The sequence below is a fragment of the Trachypithecus francoisi genome, unplaced genomic scaffold (genome assembly GCF_009764315.1).
Source record: "Trachypithecus francoisi isolate TF-2019V2 unplaced genomic scaffold, Tfra_2.0 Contig01554, whole genome shotgun sequence".
Lineage (NCBI taxonomy): Eukaryota > Metazoa > Chordata > Mammalia > Primates > Cercopithecidae > Trachypithecus > Trachypithecus francoisi.
Window position 1 is genome coordinate 1,465,515 of NW_022681439.1, and position 6,594 is coordinate 1,472,108.

The 6,594-nt window shown below is 43.0% G+C and overlaps 1 non-coding gene across 1 annotated transcript; it reads right to left on the reverse strand.

The window, feature by feature from the left end:
* Positions 1–6,034: 6,034 nt before the first annotated feature.
* Positions 6,035–6,138, reverse strand: LOC117063583. Its single transcript, XR_004428996.1, has one exon. It is a non-coding gene; the product is annotated as a U6 spliceosomal RNA (small nuclear RNA).
* Between the last annotated feature and the right edge of the window lie 456 nt (positions 6,139–6,594).

The following is a 6,594-nucleotide window of genomic DNA, read 5'->3' on the forward strand; positions in this document are numbered from 1 at the left end:
GGACATCCCATAACAATGTAAAAAGCCTATTAAAAAGTAAGTGAATCCAGTCTTTAATTTTGACTCAAATAATAGGGTAAATTTATTCTTCATGCAACACATAATTTTAAACGTTTATTACACAAAGCTGACAATTCAATTTAAATTGTGAGAGTATGTTTGCTTGGCACAGTTAATTCTGGTGATATTTACTGTTTGCAGGATCTCCCAAAAGGCAGAACATCTTAAAAAATGTGTTTCAGTGATTTCAAAGCACTTTCAGATCCTTGCTAGTAAGCAAGTGTCGGCCTCCCATCATCCAGGTTTTTGAAACACTGACAGACATAAGTCCTGATTTGATGGCGGTCTCAGAAGTGTGATTTTCATATGAACAAGCGCATGTGCAAAAGAAAGTTCTTGCTGCCACCTCGAGGGTCCTCATTGCGGGCACTTCCCAGCTTTAGTCATGTGATGCCAGCACTAGACAGGACTCTGGCCTATTTGAAGGCCTAAAGCACTGGATGATTCAGCATAAAGCGCCTTAGTTACTCCGCCTTCCCCCATACCACCCCTGGCTCAGACGAGCCGTCAGCATCCTGAGAAATGATGCTCTGCGTACTCTAGGATACCAGATGACAGGACATCGATGAATAAAACAAGGAGCATTTCAGACTGCAAATGCACACTGCCGGAATGAAAGCGAGAACTGAAATGGATCATGGGGATCTAAAGGGAAAACTCCAAGCCCAGATGGATGAAGCCATTTGCTCATGATCAACCCGACGGTACCAGAGAGGTGTTCCCAAAACCCAGACTGTAAACATTAAATTTTGTATTCAGTACACTCTTCACATCCAACTTCGAAGTCCAGGTTTTTTTTTTTTTTTTTTTTTAGTTGGGTTTTCTTAAACTGAAGTGCATCTTTTGTGTTGTCTCAGTGCCTTAAATTATAACTTTTCCTGCATGAAAAAAAAAAGTGATTTCTCTAGAAGTTTCTCTCATCGGGAGTCCAAAACTGTTAGCTCTTTATAATCCCAAAGCCATCATTTTGGGAGCTGAGGTGGGTCACGGTGCTGATTTGCTTTCTCTCTCAGTGCCTGACTTTGGGCTTCTCATGTGCCTGGAGCGCTTTCTTTCTCTTCAGATTTCAAAAGTCCTAAAAGCAGAGCAGCAGTTTGGGAGGTCAAATAGCTAATCTCTTTCTCTCCATTTGCGCTCCGAAGTGCTCTTCTGAGGAGCGGTACAACACCTTCTCCTCCCTCCTGCCTGGGCTCACTGAGAGGGTGCTGGTCTCAGCACAAAGCATCAGCAAAGTGAACAGGGCCAGGGCGAGAAGAGCTGGGCACCCGCTGAGCACACCATACATGAAGCCATCTCTTCCAACTGAAGACTAAGAACCATCTCTTCCAGGACAACTAAGGATGGATTTGCCTTTTTGAAAATTTGAGGTTGGATTTGCAATAAAAAAAATAGAGAATTTGTTATTGAATTGGGAACTTATGTATGGGAAGGAAAAAAGGAGCTCCCGAGCTCAAGGCTGCACACAGTGGACTTGGCTCTCCAGAAAGGAGAGCTAAGTGGGCAAAGGTAACCGCTCGCCTGCACTGCTCACAGGCTCCCAGCCAGACCTGCCTACCAGACTTTAGGGAGTAAGTCACTCATTCACACTACAGTATGCAATCCTGTCCCGTCCCCTCCCCTCCCCTCCCCTCCCCCTCCCTCCCTCCCTCCCTCCCTCCCTCCTCCCTTCCTTCCTTCCTTCCTTCCTTCCCGCTCACCTGCACTGCTCACAGGCTCCCAGCCAGACCTGCCTACCAGACTTTAGGGAGTAAGTCACTCATTCACACTACAGTATGCAATCCCGTCCCGTCCCGTCCCGTCCCCTCCCCTCCCCTCCCCTCTCCTCTCCCTCCCTCCCTCTCTTTCTTCCTTCCTTCCTTCCTTCCTTCCTTCCTTCCTTCCTTCCTTCCTTCCCTACCTTCCCTCATTTTTACAATCAGTTTAAATTGTGTATTGTTTTAGAAAATATAATACTAACACATGAGAAAAATACAAACAGGGTAAATGGAATACAGCAAAAATTATCTTCCTTCCATCCCTGTCTTCCTACAAAAGTTCCCTTTGGTAGAGCTAACCACTGCTATCAGTTTCTACCAGAGATACTTTCCAGAGATACTACAGACAAAAGCATCTATCTATGTCCTCCATAAATGCAAGTATATATGCACCTTCTGCACCTTGCTGTTTTAAAAAACACTCTTTTTAAAACACTACCCACTTCAAATATTTTCATAGATCCTGGTTCTCTGCAAAATAAAGCCCAAACTTTTCCTGGTATGAAACATCCTTTATAACTCCCCAAATGAGTATCTCCTTCCAGTTCAGTGACCCCCTCCTTCCCTCCAGCTTCTTCCTCTCCCTCCCACTCACCCCAGGTTTCAACAGCATAGACCTCCAGGCCTGGGAGCCTCACTGCTATTGGTTCTTTGGTCTGGAGACTCTTGCTTTTTCTCCTCTGCTTGTCAAAATTATTCTCATCATTTAAGACCTAGCACATCTGTCACTTCTGCTGTGAAGGTTTCTCCAAATTTCTGCCATATTGTTGACCATTCCCTCTAAGTACCCTTCTTAGCAAGTTCTGTATTCCTCAATGGGTGCTTCACTTATTTTCTGAACACTCTTGAAATACCATGTTGGACAAGAGAGACCACAGGAAACAACATGGGCAGAGACCTCAAGGATCTTAAGGTCTAGTGGGGAAAAGTTGACATGCCATGGTAGTAGTGAGCGATCATTGCTGGTGCCAGGAATACAGGAAAGAGGATGCACACGCAGACTGGGAAGATCAGTTGGAGAAGTTCTTGTGGGAGGCGGAACATAAGCTGCTAGCTGAGGATCTAGAAGGGACTTGCAATAAAAAATAAGAGAATTTGCCATTTAATTGGGAACTTGTGTAGCGGAAGGAAAAAAGGAGCTGCCAAGTTCAAGGGTGCACACAGTGGGCTTAGCTCTCCGGGAAGGAGCTCATGGGATCCTAGCCAGACCTCCCTAGCGGACTTTAGGGAGTAAGTCACTCATTCACATTGCAGCATGCAATTCCTTTATTTATTTCCTTCTTTCCTTTCTTTCATTCCCCTTTTTTTACAGTTTATAACTGGTTACATTTTACAGTTTCTAATTGGCTACAGCCATGTAAAGAGTTATGGAAAATGGAAAAGGTCAAAATGTTCCCAGGTGGCCATGCTACACAAAGGGAAAGGCATATGCAAAAGATGAGAGAGCACCAGAATTCATGAGACCTTAGAGATGAATCAATATGGCACGAGGCTAGAGTTTTGCCAGGGTAGAGTCATCAGAGAAAGTCTTCTGCAAATTACAAAGTGGTCTTCAAATGACAAGTGTGGAGGTAAATGACTCAAAACTTTGACAACTGGAGATTTGTCATCTTTAACCTCCAAGTTGCTGCAGTCTCTAAAGATTTAAGAGGATTTGGGGAAGGCCAAGGGATGTCACTCAACATAATTGCTTTTGAGTATTAAAGCCGTGGATTTTGACAAGCACTGCCAGGGAATGTCTGAAGGTTTGCATTTTAGTGAATTACTCTGTAAATCAAGATATATATTATTAATACTAAGAGTGGTAGTAATTAACCTATATTGAGCTCTTCCCCAACTTCCAGCACTATTTTTAGAACTTTACATATTAGAATCTACTTAATCCCAACTACTTACAGGGTGAGTATGCTATTATTATCTCTACTTTTTAGATGAGGAAACCAGGTATTGAGAAGTTAAGAGGCTTTCTCAGTGTCACAGAACTTGCTTGTGGTGCAGTCAGGATTGAAACCTCAGTGGTCTGGTTTGGAGCCTGTGTTCCTAACCACAAGGCTCCACTGTCTCTCCCCAGCTTCAGTGGGCAGTGTTTGGGCGAGCACACTGCCCAGCCTGGAAACCCAACATTTGCTGTTCCGGAGAAGCATTCTGCAAATTCAGGGCAGATGGTCAGTAGGTGGAGTCTGCTTAACCCACTCTTGGCATCTCAAGGCAGTCACGGCCTGGAAATAACAATTTGGGGAGTTTAATTAACAGCACACTGCAGGAATGCCAAGAACAATGGGAAATCCATGAGTGGATACCTTGGGGTTGAAAATCAGAATTCAAGGGCCTTCCCTGCCATCTTTCAAGCTGCTATGGATTGCAACAGGCAGAGCTGCACTTGCTTGGTTGAGGCAGGAGAAGAGTCTAGATTAATTACACAGATGCATGGCTTTGCTCAGAAAAAGCCAGTAGATGGTTTGATATAGTGACTTCTGCAACCATAAAATTGTAAGATATATGGTTATCTTTGTGCTAAATGGGGCCCTGAAGAGATTAACCTCACATACAAAGTGAAAATTAGATTAATGAATTTCACCAGGTGGGGAAAACTCCTCGTCATACTTGTAAATAGCGGTTTCATGCCAAGTATGCTGGCTTCAAATGTGAAACTATGGAAAAGTTTTCTTGAAAGAGTACCATGGGGCTGTGAGAGAAGTACTGGTTTCGAACATGCAGAAGATTAAAATTTGAGGTCAGTGCCTTAAAAAGATCCCTGAATACATAAAGCTTTAAGGAGGGAGCGGTGGGGGTTCTGTTTGTTTTATAGTCAAGATGTATCTTTAAAGCGAATGCACTTCATGCTGTCAACCCAACTGTGGATTGTATTGCCCTCCCCCTCCAGGGGAGGGTGAGAGTAAGGCCAGGTGCGGGATGCAGGCTGTCTTGTCCTTGGGGCCAGCACACATTGCCAGCTCACTAGCCTTTCTTGCTGGTACTAGAAATGAGCTTCATTTCTGCAATCTGCATGGTGATCACTGTAAAATTGGTCACTGTAAACTGAAAAAGCACAGTATTTTGACTGAAGAGAAATGTGTTCAAGTCACAGCTCTGCTACTGACTAGTGATAAGGCGCTGGGTGAGTTAACATCTCTGAGCCTCAGTCTTTTATGAATGGGCGTACAATCCCATTCCCGAGAGATGTTTTAAGGATAGAGACAGTGGTATATAAGGGCACCTGGAAGCTATAAAGCAACATGAAATGCTGGCTAATGGAGTTAGCAGAATTTTGAGGCATCACTTTCTTACCTGATATCTGTCTCCTATCTTCAGCCTCTCAAATGTCGCATTTGCTTTTTTGTTTTTACTATTTTTTATTATGCTAAAATATACATAACAGAACATTTTACCCCATAACCATCTTTTAAATTATATTTGTAAACTGTATTTAATGGCCCTGGATTGTACACTTAAAAATGGTTACAACTTATATGTAAGTGCTGAGCATTTTATTCAGAGTTTCAACATAGACACTTTTTAGAATTCTACTTTTTTGAGGGTGCAGAAAAAATTTTGTAAAAATAGATTCAGGGCGTACGTGTGCAGGTTTGTTCCATGGATATAACGCGTAATGGTGAGATTTGGACTTCTAGTGTGCCCATTAACTTGAAGGATGAAGACTGTACCGAGTAGATAATTTTTCAACCCTCAGGTCCCTCATCTTCCCCCTCCTTGGAGTCCCCGGTGTCTATTATTTCCCTCCATATGTCCAGGTGTACCCACTGTTTGGTCCCCACTTACAAGTGAGAACTTGCAGTATTTAATTTTCTGTTTCTGGGTTATTTCACTTAGGATAATAGCCTCCAGCCCCATCCACGTTGCTGCAAAAGACAGGATTATATATACATATATATAGTTTGTTTGTTTGGTTTGTTTTTTGCAACCGAGTCTCACTCTGTTGCCCAGGCTGGAGTGTAGTGGCATGGTCACGGCTCACTCACTGCAACCTCCGACTCCAGGGTTCAAGCGATTATCCTGCCTCAGCCTCCCAAGTAGCTGGGACTACAGACATATGCCACCACGCCCAGCTAATTTTTATATTTTTAATAGAGACAGGGTTTCACCATGTTGGCCAGACTGGTCTCAAACTCCTGGCCTCAAGTAACCCACCTGCCTCAGCCTCCCAGAGTGCTGGGATTACAGGCATGAGCCACTGTGCCCAGCTGATTTCATTTTTTTTTTTAAATATAGCATGCTTCACAAATGTGCATGTCACCCTGGCACAGGGGCCATGCTAATTTTCTCCATATCATTCCAATTTTAGTATATGGCTGCTGAAGCAAGAACTGGAACCATTCTTAAATGTACATCCAGGGGCATTAAGTGCATTAACAATGTCATACGACCATTGTTATGATCCCTCTCCAGTACTTTTCCATCATCCCAAATTGAGACTCTGTACCGATGAAACAATAACTCATTACCCCCCCGTTCCCCTACCGCTGGTAACCTATGGTATACTTTCTGTCTCTAAGAATTTGCCTGTGAGGTACCTCACATTGGTGGAGTGAAACAGTACATATTTGTCCTTTTATGTTTAGTTTATTTCATATAATACAAGGTGTTCAAGATTTATCCATGTTGTAGCAAGTATAAGAAGTCTTTCTTCTTAAGGCTAGATAATATTTTATTGCATACATGTACATTCATTTTGTGTATCTATTCATCTGTTGATGACTATTTCGGTTGTTTCTACATTTTGGCTATTGTGGATGATACTGCTATGAACATGGTGTACAAA